Source organism: Saccopteryx bilineata, chromosome 2 (genome assembly GCF_036850765.1).
Source record: "Saccopteryx bilineata isolate mSacBil1 chromosome 2, mSacBil1_pri_phased_curated, whole genome shotgun sequence".
NCBI lineage: Eukaryota > Metazoa > Chordata > Mammalia > Chiroptera > Emballonuridae > Saccopteryx > Saccopteryx bilineata.
Genome location: NC_089491.1, coordinates 355,065,449 through 355,086,440, shown reverse-complemented (window position 1 = coordinate 355,086,440; position 20,992 = coordinate 355,065,449). Strand labels below are relative to the sequence as shown.

The 20,992-nt window shown below is 45.5% G+C and overlaps 1 pseudogene; it reads left to right on the top strand.

The window, feature by feature from the left end:
• Nucleotides 1-19,596: 19,596 nt before the first annotated feature.
• LOC136322640 (rho-related GTP-binding protein RhoG-like) lies at nucleotides 19,597-20,305 on the top strand (annotated as a pseudogene).
• The last annotated feature ends 687 nt before the right edge of the window (nucleotides 20,306-20,992 follow it).

The window sequence follows — 20,992 nt, the reverse complement described above, 5'->3', positions numbered from 1 at the left end:
GCTTTCAGAACTTATTTGTTTTCTTCCTTCTCAAGTATCTCTATACTTTATAACTTTTATTATTAAAACTATACCATTTCTTTCCAATTAATTAAAATTCTCAATTTTTAAAAACCCTAACTTTTAGTGAGGACTAAGTTAGTAATTAACAATTTTATATTGATACTTTTATGAACATATTTTATGACCCTTAGAAACAGGTTCTTTTATTGGCAAACAAACATATTGTTAAAAGATATAACAGAGATCATAGAAACCTTTTGTAAACCTAGGCAAAACAAACATGTATTTTTTTGTTAAGAACTTTAAACTTATTAATTAAATTTAAACTAGTAGTAATATCAAATGTATTTCTAGATCACCTGGTTTAAAAAAACATTTGGAATAGTTTTATATTTTACAGTATTATTGTTGAGCAGATAAAATATATTATGCTCACTTTGTTAAAGATGGCGCTGCCCACATGGAAGCCCGGTGCCCAGGTGATATTAATGTGTGTTGAGGGCGGGCTGTGGGCAGGCAAGATGCTTGTAGCCTTGGGCTTGGTTTTAGGACTAAGCCTTTCCCACCCTTTTTGATGTGGGGTGGTGCAATCCCATCATGCCCCAGATAAGTGACTTTGTATTAGAGACTTCCCTATTTTGTATATTGGATTAAAGGTTTTGATTTCTACACTATAAAATGGGGGCAGAACGGGAGCTTGCTCTCTTGGTTCCTGAGATTAGCATTAGAGAGCAGGGAGCAGAGAAAGGCCACATGGAGGAGGCCAGGAGAAGCAGCCAAGATGGCGGAGTGTTGAGTGAGAAGCCAGTTTGTGCAGAGGTTGTGCAGGGAGAAGGAAGGAGATGGGGAACAGGTGAATAAGTCTGGTGAGCTAGAAACCTTTGATTCTAGGAAACTCGAATAAGTCAGTAGCTTTGTGAGCACTGAATTTGAGTGGGTTTTGGAGCCCAGTGTGTGTTTTTACTTGCCCACCGGGTGCAAGCTAGGATTAAAGATGATGGCTCCCCAGTTTTTGGCTCTGTTGTTTCTTTACCAACTGTCCGAATCCAATGCGAACCTGCATGGGTCAGGTGGCTGTGATGGTGGCCGTGCCTACTGGCTTTACGATTATTAGTAATTGCAGAGAAGGCAAGACTTTCTCCTTGGCAGCCTTCCAGGATGACTAAAGAGAAGGGAATGGATGGGCTACTGAGCTGCTTGGATTTTAAAAGTATCCTTCCCCTCCCTTTACATTGAGGTTGTGGCATGACCCCTCTTATTGTTATAGCCTGAATGGGGTCTGGAGAGTTGTTCCTATTGTTCTCAGGATCACAATAGCTCCCAGATCTCTAGAAGAAAGCTTTGAGATATTTAAATGACCTGGTTCCTTTTTCCTTCCTAAAATTACCCTTAATTACATCTTTTTAAGAGTCAAATTAAGATTATCCTACTTACTGTATTAAGTCTAGTTTTAATTTGGTCTGGTAATTTGCATAAATAGAACAAGCATAGTAATTGATCATTGGCTTTTTACAATCTGCTTTGCTGGAACTTTATAAGGAATTTTTAGATTGAGTTCTAATTAGCCTGTCAGAACACACACAAAAGCCAAGCTACACAGTTGCCATTAGGCTCTACTTGTAATCTTTCTAAAAATGTCCTTCTTTCCCACAGTTGTAAGGGGTTTGTGGCCTTGGTCACAGACTCTCTCCTGTTCCCAACCCTCAGGTCCCTCCTGAAGGCATTGTCCCAAAGACTCTTCCTAGAAACTTCCCAGGGTGGGGAGAGTTGCTTAAGCAGAGGTGAAGGTTGGGTGAGGGAGATACTTAATGAAGAAGTTGCCCTAGTGGAAGGTTGGGTGAAGGGAATTTGAGTTTAAAGGGACTCTGAGTTTAAAAACAACCTGGACCTGCCTAACCAGGCAGTGGTGCAGTGGATAGAGCATCGAACGAGGATGTGGAGGACACAGATTTGAGACCCCGAGGTCACCAGTTTGAGGGCGGGCTCATCTGGTTTGAGCAAAGCTCACCAGCTTGGACCCAAGGTCGCTGGCTCGAGCAAGGGGTTACTCAGTCTGCCAAAGGCCCACGGTCAAGGCACATATGAGAAAGCAATCAATGAACAACTAAGGTGTCGCAATGAAAAACTGATGATTGATGCTTCTCATCTCTCTTTGTTCCTGCCTGTCTGTCCCTATCTGTCTCTGAAAAAAAAAAAAAAAAACCTGGACCTAAACCTCACATTCCAGGCTTTTGTTGTTTAAAGAAAAGGGATAAAGGCCCTGGCCAGTTGGCTCAGTGGTAGAGCGTTGGCCTGGCGTGCAGAAGTCCCGGGTTTGATTCCCGGCCAGGGCACACAGGAGAGGCGCCCATCTGCTTCTCCACCCTTCCCCCTCTCCTTCCTCTCTGTCTCTCTCTTCCCCTCCCGCAGCCGAGGCTCCATTGGAGCAAAGATGGCCTGGGCGCTGGGGATGGCTCCTTGGCTTCTGCCCCAGGCGCTAGAGTGGCTCTGGTTGCAACAAAGCGACGCCCCAGAGGGGCAGAGCATCGCCCCCTGGTGGGCGTGCCAGGTGGATCCCTGTCGGGTGCATGCGGGAGTCTGTCTGTCTCTCCCCGTTTCCAGCTTCGGAAAAATACAAAAAAAAAAGAAAAGAAAAGGGATAAAGGTCTCTTCTTCTTTTTTTTTTTTATTGTCTTTTTTTTATTTTATTTATTCATTTTTAGAGAAGACAGAGAGAGAGAGAAGGGGGGAGGAGCTGGAAGCATCAACTGCCATATATGCCTTGACCAGGCGAGCCCAGGGTTTCGAACCGGCAACCTCAGCATTTCCAGGTTGACACTTTATCCACTGCGCCACCACAGGTCAGGTAGGTCTCTTCTTCTGCAGATACTTTCTGCTGGTTAGGGTCAGTGAAATATCTAAGGGGAGGGGCTGGTCTGAGGTTCAGGCTAGGTGGTGAGAATAGTTTTTATAAGCCCTTTCCAATCCTAAGGGGTCATTTCATATCCCATCCCAATTGCTTCAACCATCCCCTTGGTAAAAGTGCTTTCCCAATCTTCTAAGTCTAAACTTACCTCCTTCAGATACCAAGGGCATGTTTGTCGGATTGTGAGCAAGAGGGCAGTTAAATAACAATCTGACACCCTATAGCCTGGAGGAGTCCCTGTAGCTGTAACTTGAGACTCTGCTGCTCAGGGGAAATGGAATTCCCCATGATGAAGGAGAGCTAAAAGGAAAGAGAAATCCCCTGGCCTGATCCCTAAAAGTGACCTCACCGCAAGCATTCAAGGGTTTTTCCCCTACTGCTTATGTCTCTTACTAAAAGGGGTGAATGGACATCCCTTTCTTTTTCCAAGCTTTGGAAGCTCATTTCTTCTGGTTCCTCATATGGGGCACCACTTGTCACGGCAACAATGAACTACTTGGAGTAGCAAACCTGTCATTTGATTCCCGTTCCTCACATGGGGCACCACTTGTCACAGTGACAATGTCTACTTGAAGACCAGATTAAATACTCCAAGGGGTCAAGGGGAGGCAACAGTCCTGGACAGTAGATTGAAGGATTGAAGCCATGTCCCCAGCCTTACTTAGATATTTATTAGCAACTACAAATAACTCAAGGAATCAGACAGCAGAAGTTTTCAGGGGTTGAAGTAAAGGACAAGAAACATGCTGACTCCTAATCTCTGTTCTGAGAGCCTAAACATTTTTTCATTGGTAAAGCTTATCCTGTTGTTTTGTTATTTCCAGCACACACTATTTCCAGTATGGGTCAGAGAGGCACCTGAACTCTTGTCTGCTCAGGACTTTTGCCCTAGGGTGCCTCACTGTCTCTAATTATAATCCTAACTCTGCATATTTTCATAGCATACTCCTACATCCAATGGCTTCTGCATAACACCTATAGCAGCACTCAAACTCTTACTTTGACCAACATGGGTTAGAGCAGGGGTCCCCAAACCAAGGCCTGCGGGCCACATGCGGCCCCCTGAGGCCATTTATCCTCCCCCACCACACTTCCAGAAGGGGCACCTCTTTCATTGGTAGTCAGCGCTGCAAAGCACAGCATCACTCACGTACAGTACTACTTCCGGTGATGCGGGATGCACGCGTCACGGCTCCGGAAGTGCATCATATCACTTGTTATGGCTAGCAGTGACAAATATGGAACCGGACATTGACCATCTCATTAGCCAAAAGCAGGCCCATAGTTCCCATTGAAATACTGGTCAGTTTGTTGGTTTAAATTTACTTGTTCTTTATTTTAAATATTGTATTTGTTCCTGTTTTGGTTTTTTACTTTAAAATAAGATATGTGCAGTGTGCATAGGGATTTGTTCATAGTTTTTTTCATAGTCTAGCCCTTCAACGGTCTGAGGGACAGTGAACTGGCCCCCTGTGTAAAAAGTTTGGGGACCCCTGGGTTAGAGCCTTACATCACCTCTCTAACTCTTCTCTCACTCACCAAGCTCCAATCACTCATTCTTTGTGTGCCTACAGCAGGCCACGTTCATTCCCTCAGGGCCTTTTCACTTTCTGTAGCTGGCACTGAAACAGTCTTCTCCCAAATCTTCCTCCCTGAATGTCACTGCCTCAGAGAGACCTTCCTTGACCTCCCTAGTTAAAATGGTCCTCAATACTTGTTAGTCAATCTCTTTAACTTGTTTTATTTTTGTAAGAATGAGATGGCACTCGAACACCAGGTGTGCAGGCTTTATTAGAGGAGAAAGACCTGCTGGGCACTTCTCCGGGAGAAGGACACAGAAACAGACTCTGAGGCAAAATTTTATAGGGTAGGGAAGAGCTTTGAGCAAGTGTGCGTGGAGTCAGCAGTTCTGGTATGCTCCCTTCTGCAGTTTTATGATTTTGGCTTCCTAGAATGCTTCTCCTTGGGGCAATCAACCAGCTTCCTAGAATTGTTCTGCTTCAGGGGCCATAGTCCAGTGAGGGTGGGGTCAGATAGACAAGCGGAACAGCAAAAGGGCAGTTGGAAGTTCTGGTGAATTCATGTATCTATCCATTTTTCTTCATAGCATTTCTTACTACCTAAAATTTATGTTTATTTGTTTACCTGTTTATTGTCTCCCTCTCCCAGCTGAATCCCCCACACATTGAACAATACCTGCTATAACTTAATAAACCTTTGTTGTATGAAAGAAAGAAAGAAAGAAAGAAAGAAAGAAAGAAAGAAAGAAAGAAAGAAAGAAAGAAAGAAAAGGAGAGGGAAGAAAGAAAGAAAAACAAGCAGTTATGGCCTGACCAGGTGGTGGCGCAGTGGATAGAGCGTTGGACTGGGATGCGGAGGACCCAGGTTCGAGACCCCCGAGGTTGCCAGCTTGAGTGCGGGCTCATCTGGTTTGAGCAAAAAGCTCACCAGCTTGGACCCAAGCTCGCTGGCTTGAGCAAGGGGTTACTTGGTCTGCTGAAGGCCTGTGGTCAAGGCACATATAAGAAAGCAATCAATGAACAACTAAGGTCTCGCAACGAAAAACTGATGATTGATGCTTCTCATCTCTCTCTGTTCCTGTCTGTCTGTCCTTGTCTGTCCTTCTCTCTGTCCCTGTTGCAAAAAGCCTCAAAAAACTGTTTTTTTTTTCTAAAGCTGGCTTAAATTATTTGCTCTTCCCTTCTTCATATTTCACCAGTCATGTTGAGCATGCAGCATAGCGTTATAAGCAGAGGAATTTGAGTGTGACAGGCCTGAGTACAAGTCCCAGCTTAACTAGTTTCAGCTGGGTGGTCTTAGGCAACTTAATCTGTCTGGACTTCATACACTCATTCAGCAATATTTACTGAGTGCCTACCTAACAACCAAGGCACTATTGCTATGGCTGTTGTGAGAATTATATACGATATAATGTATGATAAAGCTCTAGCACCAAGCCTGGATTATCATAAGTAAGTAATAACCTGGTGTTATTTGTGTCCATTCTTCAAGTTTTGCCAAAATACTTTTTTTTTATCAAGTGAGAGGCAGCAAGGCAGAAAGACAGGCTCCTACATGCGCCCTTATGGGGATCCACCTGGCAAGCCCAGTGTGGGGCTGATGTTTTGCCCTCGAGGCCACTGCTCTGTTGCTTGGCAACCAAGCTATTTTAGTACCTGAGGTGAGGCCATGGAACCATCCTCAGTGCCTGGGGCCAACTTTCTAATTTGAGCCATGGCTGTGGGAGGGCAAGAGAGAGGGAGAGGAGGAGTAAGAGGGGAGAAGCAGATGGTCACTTCTCCTGTGTGCCCTGACTGGGAATCAAAACTGGGACTTCCACAGCCTGGCCAACACTCTACTGCTGAGTCAACCAACCAGGGCCAAGGATACATTCTCATTGTCTATTTATAGTAATCTTTGTTTGCAACTGGGATGTTCTTTTTTTTTTTTTTTTAAGTGAGAGACAGGGAGGCAGGAAGGCAGAGACAGACTCCTGCATGCACTTCAACCAGGATTTATCCAGCAAACCCTCTATAGGGCGCTGCTCAGCCCTTCTGGGCTGCTGCTCCATTGCTCAGCAACCAAGCTATTTCAGCACCTAAAGCAGAGGTCAGGAACCTTTTTGGCTGAGAGAGCCATGAACGCCACATACTTTAAAATGTAATTCCATGAGAGCCATACAATATGTTTAACACTAAATACAAGTAAATGTGTGCATTTTATGTAAGACCAACACTTTTAAAGTACAATAAGTCTCTGAATTCTTTTTAATAATGTTGTTATATTGTTGCTAACCAATGATGAATAAAGTACTTCTTACCATTAATGCGACTTCTGGTGCTACATGGTTTTGTTGATGACTTTGTAGTCTGGTTGATACATGGTGAGGTTAAGCTTCATGCAGGCATTGAGACTTCCATCCATTAAATGTGATAGTAGGTTGGTCTTAACATTCTTTAGATGTGAGAAAGACTGCTCACATGCATACATAGAGCCAAACATTGTCCGTACAGCAATACTCACACGCTGCAGTGTGTGGTATGTGACGGGAAGCATGTTCCAAGTTTTTTGTGTTTTTTTTGTATTTTTCTGAAGCTGGAAACGGGGAGAGACAGTCAGACAGACTCCCGCATGCGCCCGACTGGGATCCACCCGGCACGCCCACCAGGGGCGATGCTCTGCCCCTCCGGGGCGTTGCTCTACCATGACCAGAGCCACTCTAGCGCCTGGGGCAGAGGCCAAGGAGCCATCCCCAGCGTCCGGGCCATCTTTGCTCCAATGGAGCCTCGGCTGCGGGAGGGGAAGAGAGAGACAGAGAGGAAGGAGGGGGGGTGGAGAAGCAAATGGGCGCTTCTCCTATGTGCCCTGGCCGGGAATCGAACCCGGGTCCCCTGCACGCCAGGCCGACACTCTACTGCTGAGCCAACCGGCCAGGGCCATGTTCCAAGTTCTGACAATCAGCTGGTCCACGGCTTGAAGTTTTTTCATTTCTCCCCACTTGTGTTTGCTCGCCAACTCCGCTTGCTGTCATGAAAGTCTTTCTTTTTTTTTCTTTCTTTGTATTTTTCTGAAGTTGGAGATGGGGAGGCAGTCAGACAGACTCCCGCATGCGCCCAACTGGGATCCACCCGGCATGCCCACCAGGGGGCGATGCTCTGCCCATCCGGGGCGTCGCTCTGTCGCAACCAGAGCCACTCTAGCGCCTGGGGCAGAGGCCAAGGAGCCATCCCCAGCGCCCGGGTCATCTTTTGCTCCAGTGGAGCCTCGGCTGCAGGAGGGGAAGAGAGAGACAGAGAGGAAGGAGAGGGGGAGGGGTGGAGAAGCAGATGGGCGCCTCTCCTGTGTGCCCTGGCCGGGAATCGAACCCGGGACTCCCGCACGCCAGGCCGACGCTCAACCACTGAGCCAACTGTCCAGGGCCGTGAAAGTCTTTCCAAATCTTCATTCAGTGACTTGAACTTATTCACCCACATGTCTAAGGCCTTCAGGTCAGCAGCTTGTAGTTCAAAATCTCTGACGGAGACACCCAGGATGTAACTCAGGTCGGTGCTGTCCACTGCTCACTCGTGTGGATGGGTGATGAACTTAAAAAGACAAGGGCACTCACGAAATTCTCCAAAGCATGCTTTGAATGACTTCAGGAGATTAGATGTGAAACCCACTAGCTGCTAGAGATCAAGATGTTGAGCAGGATCACTTGCTGTGCAGCATCTTTAAACTCTCCCAGTTTTTCTTTTTTTTTATTAATTTTAATGGGGTGACATCAATAAATCAGGGTACATATACTAAAAAAAAACATGTCCAGGTTATCTTGTCATTCAATTATGTTGCATACCCATCACCCAAAGTCAGATTGTCCTCCGTCACCTTCTATCTAGTTTTCTTTGTGCCCTTTCCCTCCCCCTCCCCCTCTCCTTCTTCCTCTCCCTCCTCCCCTCCCCCCCCATTTCACTCCATATAACGTTATCAAGATCCCACCATTTTGTTGTAAATGATCCGATGTCATCATTTCTTATGGCTGAGTAGTATACTATAGTGTATATGTGCCACATCTTTTTTATCCAGTCTTCTATTTTTTTTTTTACAGTGATTAAAGCCTTTAAGAAAACTCTTGGCCAATACAGCAAGAATCCATAAAAGAGTAGTGTCCTTAACATGTTCACCAAGTTCAAGTTGGCACCAACACCATTCCAAATTCCTGCAAATGCAACCCAACCCCAGTTCAGTCTGTTAGGAGCTGTCACAAGGAGCAGGAGTCCAGGAAAAGTCCACATCCAGGAAAAGTCCGCATGGCACTGAAATTATTGTCATAATTCTATACTTTGCAACTCACGTCCAAGTCCCAATGACCACTGCTTCTAGCTGGTAATGATTCAGGTAGACTCTCCCAGTTTTTCAAAGTGTAGTAAACAATCTGTTTCAATGTTCGCAATGAAGAGTTCCAGCTTGTTTTCAAAAGCAAACACTGCTTGTTGAAGGAATAAGACTGTATTTCCAACGCCTTGCATTTTCACATTGAGCTGGTTCAGATGTTCAGTCATGTCCACAAGATAGTAGAACTTCAGGAGCCACTCAGTGTTAGCTAACTCAGGATGCTCAACGTTTTTCATTTCAAGAAAAGTCTGGATTTCGCTCAGACAAGCCATGAAATTGCTGAGCACCTTCTCTCTTGACAACCAATGCACATTGTTGTGCAGAAGCAGACCAGGATAATTATTCCTAACTTCATCCAGCTGTGTTTTAAACTGGCAATCAGCCCTGGCCAGTTGGCTCAGTGGTAGAGCGTCGGCCTGGCGTGCAGGAGTCCCGGGTTTGATTCCCGGCCAGGGCACACAGGAGAAGCGCCCATCTGCTTCTCCACCCCTCCCCCTCTCCTTCCTCTCTGTCTCTCTCTTCCCCTCCCGCAGCCAAGACTCCATTAAAGCAAGGTTGGGTTGGCCCGGGTGCTGAGGATGGCTCCGTGGCCTCTGCCTCAGGCGCTAGAATGGCTCTGGTTGCAAGAGAGCAATGCCCCAGATGGGCAGAGCATCGCCACCTGGTGGGCATGCTGGGTGGATCCCGGTTGGGCACATGAGGGAGTCTGTCTGACTGCCTTCCCGTTTCCAGCTTCGGAAAAATACAAAAATAAATAAATAAATAAATAAATATAAACTGGCAATCATTTGAAGCTCAGGCAACAATAAAGTTGACCAACTGAATGACCAGCGACATCACCTCACCAAGCTGCTCACCATACATCTGAGCACAAAGCGCCTCCTGATGTAGGATGCAGTGAAAACTTAGGATGGGTCTCTTTTCATGTTCATGAAGAAGCGCTACGAATCCTCTGTTTTTCTCCACCATGCACGAAGCACCATCAGTACACACGGAAATAAGTTTATCCATCAGTAGATTTTTTTCTTTAGCGAACTCAGTGAAAGACTTGAATAAAGTCTTCCTCCCCTCTTGTTGTCTCTTTCATAGGCAAAACAGCAAGACTTTCCTCATGTAGTGTGTCACTGACAGCATACCTTGCAATCACGCTGAACTGGGATAAATGGCTTACGTCTGTTGATTCATCCAAAGTGAGAGAAAAGAATGGTGCTGCATTTATGTCCTTCACTTGTGTTGCCTCAATTTGATTTGCCTTCATGATGGTACGATCGTGAACAGTTCTTGCCGACAGAGGCATGTCTTTTATTTGTTTGATTATCTTGTCTTTATCCGAAAAGTTGTCAAAAAGTTCATTGGCAACATCAAGCATGAATGTTTTGGCATACTCCCCATCTGTGAATGGCTTTCCATTTCTCACAATTGCTAAAGCACCAGCAAAGCTAGCCGAATTCCAGTCACCTTGTTGGGTCCAAACACGGAGTTGCTGCTGACTAGTTTGCACTCTGCACAGTAGCTCTTGACATGCTTTCTTCCTACTGTCCCCCGCTGGATATTTCGATGCAAATGTAGTATGGCCTGTGTTGAAGTGGCGCTTTATATTTGACCATTTCATCGATGCAATTTTATCATTGCATATTAGACACACTGCAGAACCTCTCTCTCCACAAAGGCGAATTCCTCTGTCCATTCCTGCTGAAAAGTACAATACTCCTCCTCTTTTTTCTTTTAGCCATCTTCTTCATCAAAAGGGTTTCTGCAATTAGCTAGTTGACTACTTGATTAAAAGGGGGGAAGTTTACTTCCTGACCTCACAATGACCCGTGTACATTATGCATTATCCAATAAAAATTTGGTGTTGTCCCGGAGGACAGCTGTGATTGGCTCCCGCCACCCGCAACCATGAACATGAGCAATAGGAAATGAATGGATTGTAATACATGAGAATGTTTTATATCTTTAACGTTATTATTTTTTTATTAAGGATTTGTCTCCAAGACAGATGCAGCCATCAAAAGAGCCACATCTGGCTCGCAAGCCATAGGTTCCCTAACCCTGATCTAAAGCAAGGCCATGGAGCCATCCTTAGCACCGGGGGCAAAATTGCTCCAGCCATTCAAGCTCTGGCTTCAGGAGGGGAGGAGAGAGAGAAAGAAAGGGGGTGGGGGATGGAGAAGCAGATGGTCACTTCTCCTGTGTGCTCTGACCAAGAATCAAACCTGAGACTTCCACATGCTAGGCCGACACTGTACCACTGAGACAACCATTCAGGGCCTGGGATGTTCTCATTGATCAAAGAATTATATAAGACTGTTTTGGAGTTTTTAAGAGGTTGGATTTTGTTGCTTAACCCTTTGAGTAGTACAAACATTCATGTACGCCCTCATGCCTCCTGACCATCCAGATAACAAAATATTTTATTTTAAAAATGAGTAAGACAACGCCTGACCAGGTGGTGGCATAGTAGATAGAGCATCAAACTGGGATGTGAAGGACCCATGTTCGAGACTCTGAGGTCGCCAGCTTGAGCGCGGGCTCATCTGGTTTGATCAAAGCTCACCAGCTTGGACCCAAGGTCACTGGCTCCAGCAAGGGGTTACTCGGTCTGCTGAAGGCCCACGGTCAAGGCACATATGAGAAAGCAATCAATGAACAACTAAGGTATCACAACAAAAAACTGATGATTTGTGTTTCTCATCTCTCTCCATTCCTGTCTGTCTGTCCCTATCTATCCCTCTCTCTGACTCTCTCTCTCTCTCTGTCTCTGTAAAAAAAAAAAAAAAAAAAAGTGTAAGACAACATTAAAAAAAGGCAAATGTATGTTCTTCTTGTTTCCATAAATTGGTTATCAAACAACATAATTTTAAGTTAATAAAACTGTAACTGGAAATAATTTCATTTTTTTAAAAAAAAACTCACAGGGGTCAGTGAGCATGAAAAAAAACCTCACTTCTCAAAGGGCTAAACATTTGTAAATTTCTGGTTTATTGATTATGGTCAGAGAATGTGGCCAGTACAGTTTCAGGTTTGGGGAGTTTGGTAGTTCTTTCAGAGCCTAATATTGGATCAATATTTGTAAGTGTTTGGCATTGAAAAAAAGATGTGTTCTTGCCTGACTGGTGGTGGTGCATTGGACAGACGTCAACCTGGGAAACTGAGGTACCAGGTTCAAAAGCCCGAGGTTGCCAGTTTGAGCACGGGGTTGCAAGGTTGAGCATGGATCATCAACATGATCCCATGGTTGCTGGCTTGAACCCCAAGTTCGCTAGCTTGAAGCTCAAGGTTGCTGGCTTGAGCAAGGGGTCACTGGTTTGACTTGAGCCCGCTGATCAAGGCACATATGAGAAGCAATCAATGAACAACTACAGTGCCACAACTACAATTTGATGCTTCTCATCTCTTTCCCTTCCTGTCTCTCTCTCTCTCACAAAAAAAAGAAAGAAAAGAAAATGATCTCTTTATGAGATACAAAGTTCAATACAAAGTTCAATAAATATCATTTGAATGCAAGCTGTATAATGGAGATTATGTTCACTGTTCTATTTCTAGTATCTGGCAAGGGGCCTGACATTCAATAAATATTTGTTGAATGAGTAGCTAATTAGTAAATCAACTTTCTTATTCTTAAGATTCTTTTTTTTTTTTTCTTCACAGAGACAGAGAGAGTCAGAGAGAGGGATAGATAGGGACAGACAAACAGGAATGGAGAAAGATGAGAAGCATCAATCATCAGTTTTTCGTTGCAATACCTTAGTTGTTCATTGATTGCTTTCTCATATGTGCCTTGACCACGGGCCTTCAGCAGATTGAGTAACTCCTTGCTTGAGCCAGTGACCTTGGGTCCAAGCTGGTGAGATTTTTTATTGCTCAAACCAGATGAGCCCTCACTTAAGCTGGAGACCTTGGGGTCTCGAACCTGGGTCTTCCACATCCCAGTCTGATGCTCTATCCACTGAGCCACTGCCTGGTCAGGCTTATTCTTAAGATTCTTAATTCCTTTGTATATTTTTTCTTACTTAATCTGCCAAAGACTGGTGAGTTATGTCATAGTTTCCTACTACTACAGTATTATATTACTGAAAGTTTCCCAGTGTATTTCTAACTATTTTGGCTTCATATATTTGAATACAATATGATTTAGTGCCTGAAGGTTTTATGGCTGTTATATAGCCATTGTAAATATACACTATATCAATACCAAAGGACTATTGAACAAAACACTATCTATACAATATGGTTTAATTTTATTATGCATGTATATATTTTTGAATAAGCAAAACATGATAGTAAAATTCAAAAAATATAATGATACCTTTTCACAAAAGTGAAAGGTAATTTTACCTTTACTCTTGTCTCCCATCACCACATTCCCCACCTCTGAGGCAACCACAGTTAATAGAATGTTGCTGATTAGCTCAATTTGAAATTATTATTATTATTATTATTTATTTATTTATTTTATTTTTCTAAAGCTGGAAACGGGAGGCAGTCAGACAGACTCCCGCATGCGCCCGACCGGGATCCACCCGGCACGCCCACAAGGGGGCGATGCTCTGCCCACCAGGGGGCGATGCTCTGTTGCGACCAGAGCCACTCTAGCGCCTGGGGCAGAGGCCAAGGAGCCATCCCCAGTGCCCGGACCATCTTTTGCTCCAATGGAGCCTCGGCTGCGGGAGGGGAAGAGAGAGACAGAGAGGAAGGAGAGGGGGAGGGGTGGAGAAGCACATGGGCGCCTCTCCTGTGTGCCCTGGCCGGGAATCGAACCCGGGACTCCCACACACCAGGCCAATGCTCTACCACTGAGCCAACCGGCCAGGGCCAATTATTATTATTTTAATTAAGTGAGAGAGGCAGGAAGGCAGGAGACAGACTCCCACATGTACCCCAACCAGAATTCACCCAGCAAGCCCCATTTGGGGTTCATGCTCTGCCCATCCTGGGCTGCTGCTCCAGTGCTCAGCAACAGAGCTATTTCAGTGCCTGAGGCAAGGCCATGGAGCCATCCTCAGCGCCCAGGGCCAAATTGCTCAAACCATTCGAGTTATGGCTATGGAAGGGGAAAAAAGAGAGAGAGAGAGAGAGATGGGTGAGGGGTGGAGAAGCAGATGATAGCTTCTCCTGTGTGCCCTGACTGGGAATCTAACCCGAGACTTCCACACACCAGACCAACACTCTACCACTGAGCCAATGGCCAGGGCCTGAAAACATTAATTTTTTTCACAGAAGAGTTTATAATATTTGCGTGAATGTTTTGACCCATATACTTAGTATAGTCATTTTATTGTATGCTTTCTGTTTTTATGCTTCCCTGATGCTTTATATTTTGCTATGTAAATTAAGGTTTTTTGCATTTTATCTTTTCTGGTGCTTTGGAAGGTATATCATCCCCAGTTTTTTATTTCTTTAATGGTTTCTTTTAACGTTTTCAAAAGTATCCTTAACTTATATTTCTTGACTGAGGGGTCAAGAGTAAAATAACATGCTATGACTTTCCCCAATTAAATCAGGAAGTTAAGCATATCCTTTTCCTCCTCTCCTCAGTTAATGTTGATTAAATCAAGGGTTATAGATATAGTTTATATATAGTTTATCCTAGTTCTAATCTGGCCCTCTGGTTGTAAGGAAGATCTGCTCACCTGTTATGGGTTCATGCGGCTCCTGAAAATTAATATTTTGAAGCCCTAACCCCCAATGTGACTATTTAGAGAATAGGCTCTTTAAATAAGTTAAAGTGAGGTCATTTAAGTGGGCCCTCATCCAAAATGACTGATATCCTTATAAAAATAGGAAATTTGGACACAGGCATGTACACTGGGAAGATCACATGAAGATACAGGAAGAAGAATGCTATCTACAAACCAAGGAAACCAACTCTGCTGACTTTGTGGCTGATCTTGGCCTTCCGGCTTCCAGAACTTTGAGAAGAAATGTCTGTTGTTTACGCCACCCAGTCTGTGGTACCGTTACAGCAGCCCTGCCAAACTAAGACATTACCCAAAATAACTCAAAGAAAAGGGGACCGTGTGGCAAACCCATGTCCTCTTCCCACAGGGTGTCTCTAATGATCCTCTAGAAAGGAATAAAAAGGGAAGACGAAGCATCATGTGTTCCCTGCTGGGCTACCACTTGCTGGCAGCTAGCTCTTCCTTGCCCCTCAGTGGTCCCTAATGAGGATATGGTGACTGACACTGCTTAGATGACATTTAGCAGAGGAGAGTGCGCTTCCTTGCTCAGAATTTCTCCCTGCTAGCATCCCCTGAAATGAATATACACTGCACTAATAGGTCTTGACTGCAATGTTTAGCTATCTTCTCCTGGGGGTTATAAGGAGAGGGACACTCAGTATGGAGCTCCTGCTCTAGCAACTTTGTTCCTTGCCCCATACTCATGGTGGCTCCTCATTCCTAATGCTCCACCTCTCTCTACAGTTCTTGCCTAATCTCTGCTGAGTCGGTATCCTTTTCTCAGGAACCACAACACCTTCCTGCCTATGGAAAGAATCTATCCAGTACCTTCTTGGGTTTTTCAAACATTACAATCAAATACATTTCTCTCTCTGGTAGCTCAGTGTCCACTCACCACACTCATATAGTGGAGGGTAAGAGGAGACAGAGAGCTCTGGTCCTGTGGTCGCTAGGTATCTCAGCAGTGTGAGGGAAGAAGAAAGAAATGCTGAGAGGCTATATTCATAAGCTTTCTATCGAAAAATCTGAATTCAAACACTCTTCACCATCTGGGAGTTATTCCTCTTCTAAAGACTCCATCTGGTTTTAATTTCAACCTTACTTCTCAGGAGCTGATAACTCTGGTCTTACCATGCTAAAAGAGTACTCCACCCCCACACCCACCCCAGATTACATAAAACAACCTCAGTGGGGTCCTCTGGAAAGCATCACTCTTATTCCTTCATCCCTTTCACTTCCAAACTTTCGAAGTCCCCACTTCAGGAGATAAAACTGCTACCCATTCATTTGCCCAAGCCTGAAATTTAGAAACCATCTTTGGTTTCCTCCTCTCTTTCCATTACCTCCACATTCAATCCATCAGGAACCCAGTGCCCTCTATACGCATCTCCCTGCGCTATACCTACATCATTTCTCACCTGTACCACTGTGATAGCCCTCAACACCTGGTCTCCCTGCTGCCACCCTTCCCCTCTACAATCCATTCCCTGGACACTACCAAACCAGTCTTTTAAAAAATAAATAAAATTATGTCACTCCCTTGCTTAAAACCCCCAGAGGCTTCTAAATGCTTCACAAGGCCCTACATGATCAAACACTCGCCTACCCCTCTGCCCTCATCCTGGATCCCTCTCCCCCATCCTAATCCTACTGGCCTTCTTTTGGTCCTTTAATGCAGATCTTCTCTCCTAGAGCCTTTGCCTCTTCCCTCAACCCACAACATGCTCTGCCTCCAGCCCATATATGGCTGTCTCCTCCTGTCCTTCAGGCCTCTTCCAAGAGGCTCCCCTCTCTGAGTGAAGAAAACAGAGCGTTACAGTCCATAGCACAGACCCTGGAACCAAACTGGCACTTCCAAGTTTCCTCACCTGCAAGTCAATAATGATAATAATTGTTCTAATTCCTTGTAGGTTTGTTATGAGATTTACAGGAGTTATTATATACGAAATATAAAGGTCTACAGGAAAGTTCTGTCTGTTTTTGGAATAAAACAAAATACAAATTTTTCTTACCGTCAATAAACTTTATTAAATAATATATTTCCACACCAATCCTATCTTCCAAATATGGTCCGAAATGGTTTGCTGAGCTGAATTAAGCCTTTCTGCAATCTCCGATGTTGTCAGAAAAGGATCTTGCTCCAACATGGTCTTAACAACATCCTCATCGATCAAAGATGGTCGCCCAGAACGTGGCTTATCAGAAAGGTCAAAATCACCTGTTTTGAATTTTTCCAACCATCTTCTGCATGTCCTCTCAGAAACTGTACCTTCACCAAACACTTTCAATAAACTTCTACATGCTTCTGTAGCAATTTTTCCTTGTTGAAATTTGTATACAATACAGTGGCGTAAATGAACTTTATCAGTAGCCATGGATACACTTCACACATAAGACTAACGTGGCCTGACCAGGTGATGGCGCAGTGGATAGAGCGTCGGACTGGGATGTGGAAGGACCCAGGTTCGAGACCCCGAGGTCGCCAGCTTGAGGCGGGCTCATCTGGCTTGAGCAAAGAGCTCACCAGCTTGGACCCAAGGTCACTGGCTCCAGCAGTGGGTTACTCGGTCTGCTGAAGGCCCACGGTCAAGGCACATGTGAGAAAGCAATCAATGAACAACTAAGAAGTCGCAATGCGCAACGAGAAACTGATGATTGATGCTTCTCATCTCTCTCCGTTCCTGTCTGTCTGTCCCTGTCTATCTCTGCCTATGTAAAAAAAAAAAAAAAAAAAAAAGGCTAACGTGAATCAACTTTGTTTTAGTTAATTTGCTACATCAGTATATATATATATATTAAGTGATAAAAATAGAGAGGCACACATGCGCCAAATAAACATGTGCTTATGTGTCGAAACTTGTGATAGAAACGGACAGAACTTTCCGGTAGACCTTTTATACTTAGAACAGAGCCTGGCATACAGGTTAACTATTATTATTGTGTTAGTAATTATTCTATCCACCAGGCCCACTGTTAAAATTTGTAAGGCCTAGGACAATAGTACAAATGAATGCCTGAATATCTTTTCTTTTTCCTTTTTTTATAAAAAAAATTGCCTGACCTGTGGTGGCGCAGTGGGATAAAGTGTCGACCTGGAACACTGAGGTTGCCGGTTCGAAACCCTGGGCTTGCCTGGTCAAGGCACATATGAGAGTTGATGCTTCCTGCTCCTCCCCCTTCTCTCTCTCTCCCCTCTCTCTAAAAATCAATTAAAAAATCAATAAAAAAAAAAAAAAAATTAGTTATTTTTGGCCCTGGCCGGATGGCTCAGTGGTAGAGCGTCGACCTGGCATGCGGGGGACCCAGGTTCGATTCCCGGCCAGGGCACATAGGAGAAGTGCCCATTTGCTTCTCCCCCCTCCCCCCCGTTCCTTCCTCTCTGTCTCTCTCTTCCCCTCCCGCAGCCGAGGCTCCACTGGAGCAAAGATGGCCCGGGTGCTGGGGATGGCTCCTTGGCCTCTGCCCCAGGCGCTTGAGTGGCTCTGGTCGCAACAGAGTGACGCCCCAGAGGGGCAGAGCGTCGCCCCTGGTGGGCATGCCAGGTGGATCCCGGTAGGGTGCATGTGGGAATCTGTTTGACTGTCTCTCCCCGTTTCCAGCTTTAAAGGAAAAAAAAATTTTTTTTAGTTATTTTTTGCCTGTCCTGTGGTGGTGTAGTGGATAGAGCATATAACTGGAATGCTTTGGGCACCTGTTCAAAACCCTGGGTTTGCCTGGTCAAGGCACATACAACAAGCAATGAACAACTAAAGCGAAACAGCTTGATTTGTGGTGGGGCAGTGGATAAAGCCTCGACCGGGAACGCTGAGATCAATGGTTTGAAACCCAGGCTTGCCTGGTCAAGGCACATATGGGAGTTGATGCTTCCTGCTCCTGCCTCTCTCTCTCTCTCTCTCTCTCTCCCTCTAAAAATGAATAAAAATTAAAAAATCTTTAAAAATAAAGAAGAGGTTGCAGGGATGATGACAGTCTGAGGTTTCTCAGACAGAGGCAGAGTAAAAGTTGAAGGATGCTTTTGCAACATTTACAAATAACCACTACTAGGGTTTAAAATACACCTTCTAAGGCCCTGGCCGTTGGCTCAGCGGTAGAGCGTCGGCCTGGCATGCGGGGGACCTGGGTTCGATTCCCGGCCAAGGCACATAGGAGAAGCGCCCATTTGCTTCTCCACCCCCACCCCCTCTCCTTCCTCTCTGTCTCTCTCTTCCCCTCCCGCAGCCAAGGCTCCATTGGAGCAAAGATGGCCCGGGTGCTGGGGATGGCTCCTTGGCCTCTGCCCCAGGTGCTAGAGTGGCTCTGGTCGTGGCAGGGCGATGCCCCGGAGGGGCTGAGCATCGCCCCCTGGTGGGCAGAGCCTCGCCCCTGGTGGGCGTGCCGGGTGGATCCCGGTCGGGCGCATGCGGGAGTCTGACTGTCTCTCCCCGTTTCCAGCTTCAGAAAAAAAAAAAAAAAGCAATTAAAATACACCTTCTAAGACACAAGAGAATGTAAAAACAGCTCATGATAAGAGACAGAAAACTTAATGAAAAGAGACATCGAAAACAACATGGAAAAAAAAATTTTTAAAGCATTAACTAATACAAGAGAAGCAAAACCAAACACCAGTTATTACAATAACTGTCTCTGAATCAGAAGCAGACAGTTGGGGGAGGTTCAAAGTATTTCCTTTTTTCAGGTAGCCTCTGTTCCATAAATAGTAACTCCTCTGTCTCATCAACAATAAAAATTTCTCTAAAATTCTGGCATTCGTTCTAAGGGGTAAGTTTTCCCCAATTTCCATGTAGTGGTTTAGAGGGCTGCTGGGAGATGCTACAGCAGAGGCCGCTGGCTGGGTGCCACTTTCTCTGTGACCTTCTCATTGCGTGCCTCTGCCGTCCTGCAGCACTTCCTGCCGCCCTCGCCTCTCCCATGACACTACCACATCCTACTTCGGCCTTCAGTTTCCTTTTTGCTCCCAAGTCCCATACCTGGGTCTCATGCATACTTACAACTTTGAACCCCTGCAGTCTCCAGAGCAAGGCCCTGTCCACAGCAAGGGCTTAATGAATTAATCCATGTATCAAAAAAGACTCTACGTTGTAACTGAGAAAAACACAACTCAAACTGGTTCACATAGTCAAAACTTTTCAAGGGATGATCGGGCTTCAGGCGTAGCTGAATCTGCATGTTCAAATTATATCATCAAGACTTCGTGTTTTGGTCGCCCCTCAGCTCCTCCAGAGCAGGGAGGGCGCCAGGTCAGTGCATCCAGAGGGGCCCAGAAGGGGAAGGAGGCAGTGTCTCCACTGCAGCAGCCATATCCACAATGCAGAGCAGCAAGTATTTTGTGGTGGGTGGTGGGCAATGGGGCTGTGGGCAAGACATGCCTGCTCATCTGCTGCACAACTAATGCCTTCCCCAAGGAATACATCCCCACAGCGTTCAACAATTACAGCACCCAGAGTGCAGTTGATGGGCTCACAATGAACCTCAACCTGTGAAACACAGCAGGCCACCTCTGCACACTCTCCTACCCTCAGACCAACATCTTTGTCATCTGTTTCTCCATTGCCAGTCCACCCTCCTGTGAGACTGTGCAGCACACATGGCATCCAGGTGTGTGCCAGCAGTGCCCCTATGTGTCCATCACCCTGGTGGGCACCAAGGACCTGAGAGCCAGCCTGACAACCTGTGGTGCCTCAAGGAACAGGGCCCGGCACTGGCCGAGCAGATCTATGCTGTGCACTACCTCGAATGCTCAGCCCAGCAGCTGGACAGTGTCAAGGAAGTGCTTGCTGAGGCTGTCCAAGCTGTGCTCAACCTCGCACCGATCAAGCATGGTCGGTCCTGCGTCCTCTTGTGACCCTGGTACTCAGCTTGAAGGCTGCCCCTGCTCCCCCACCAGTTGTGCCTTGGCGCTTTAACTGTCCCCAGCTGTACCTTAAGGACTAATTCTGGCACCCCTTGCCAGGAGTTCCCTGAATGCCAGTTTCTCCTTAAGGAGGCCCACAAGGAAAGGGGTTTGGTCCTACCCCAATCTGCTTTGGAATACCAGGTGTTCTTGAGAGCTCTTCCAGACCAAGGTCAGACCCCTCCCCAAGAAACTAAAACAGTGCACCTCCTCATTTTCCCCTAATAACCAGTTGATCCAGCTTTCCACACAGATGTTGCTGTCTATTGTGGTGTCTTCTCTCAGGTTAGGAGCTCTCAGCCATCCCTAACCTCTCCTTTGCTGCTCTTCAAATTTCTCCCCCTTCAAGATGCTCTCCCTTCCCCAAAGAAGTAGCCACAAAATCCCGAGAAGATGAATGTGCCCTAACCTGCCTCCATGTGCCTAGGCCTTATGCATTGCTAACTGACTTATGCACCCCCAACCTCTCCCCAGATTTCTACCCCCCATCAGCATCAATAAAACCTCCTGTCTCCAGTAGGGGAATAAAAGACTTAGTGTCTTTCCATCCTTTGATTGTTCTTTCCTTTGTAGTGACTTCACTTTGCAACAGGCCCTATGCCACCAACAACTTCAGCATCCCAACAAAAACAGAACTTC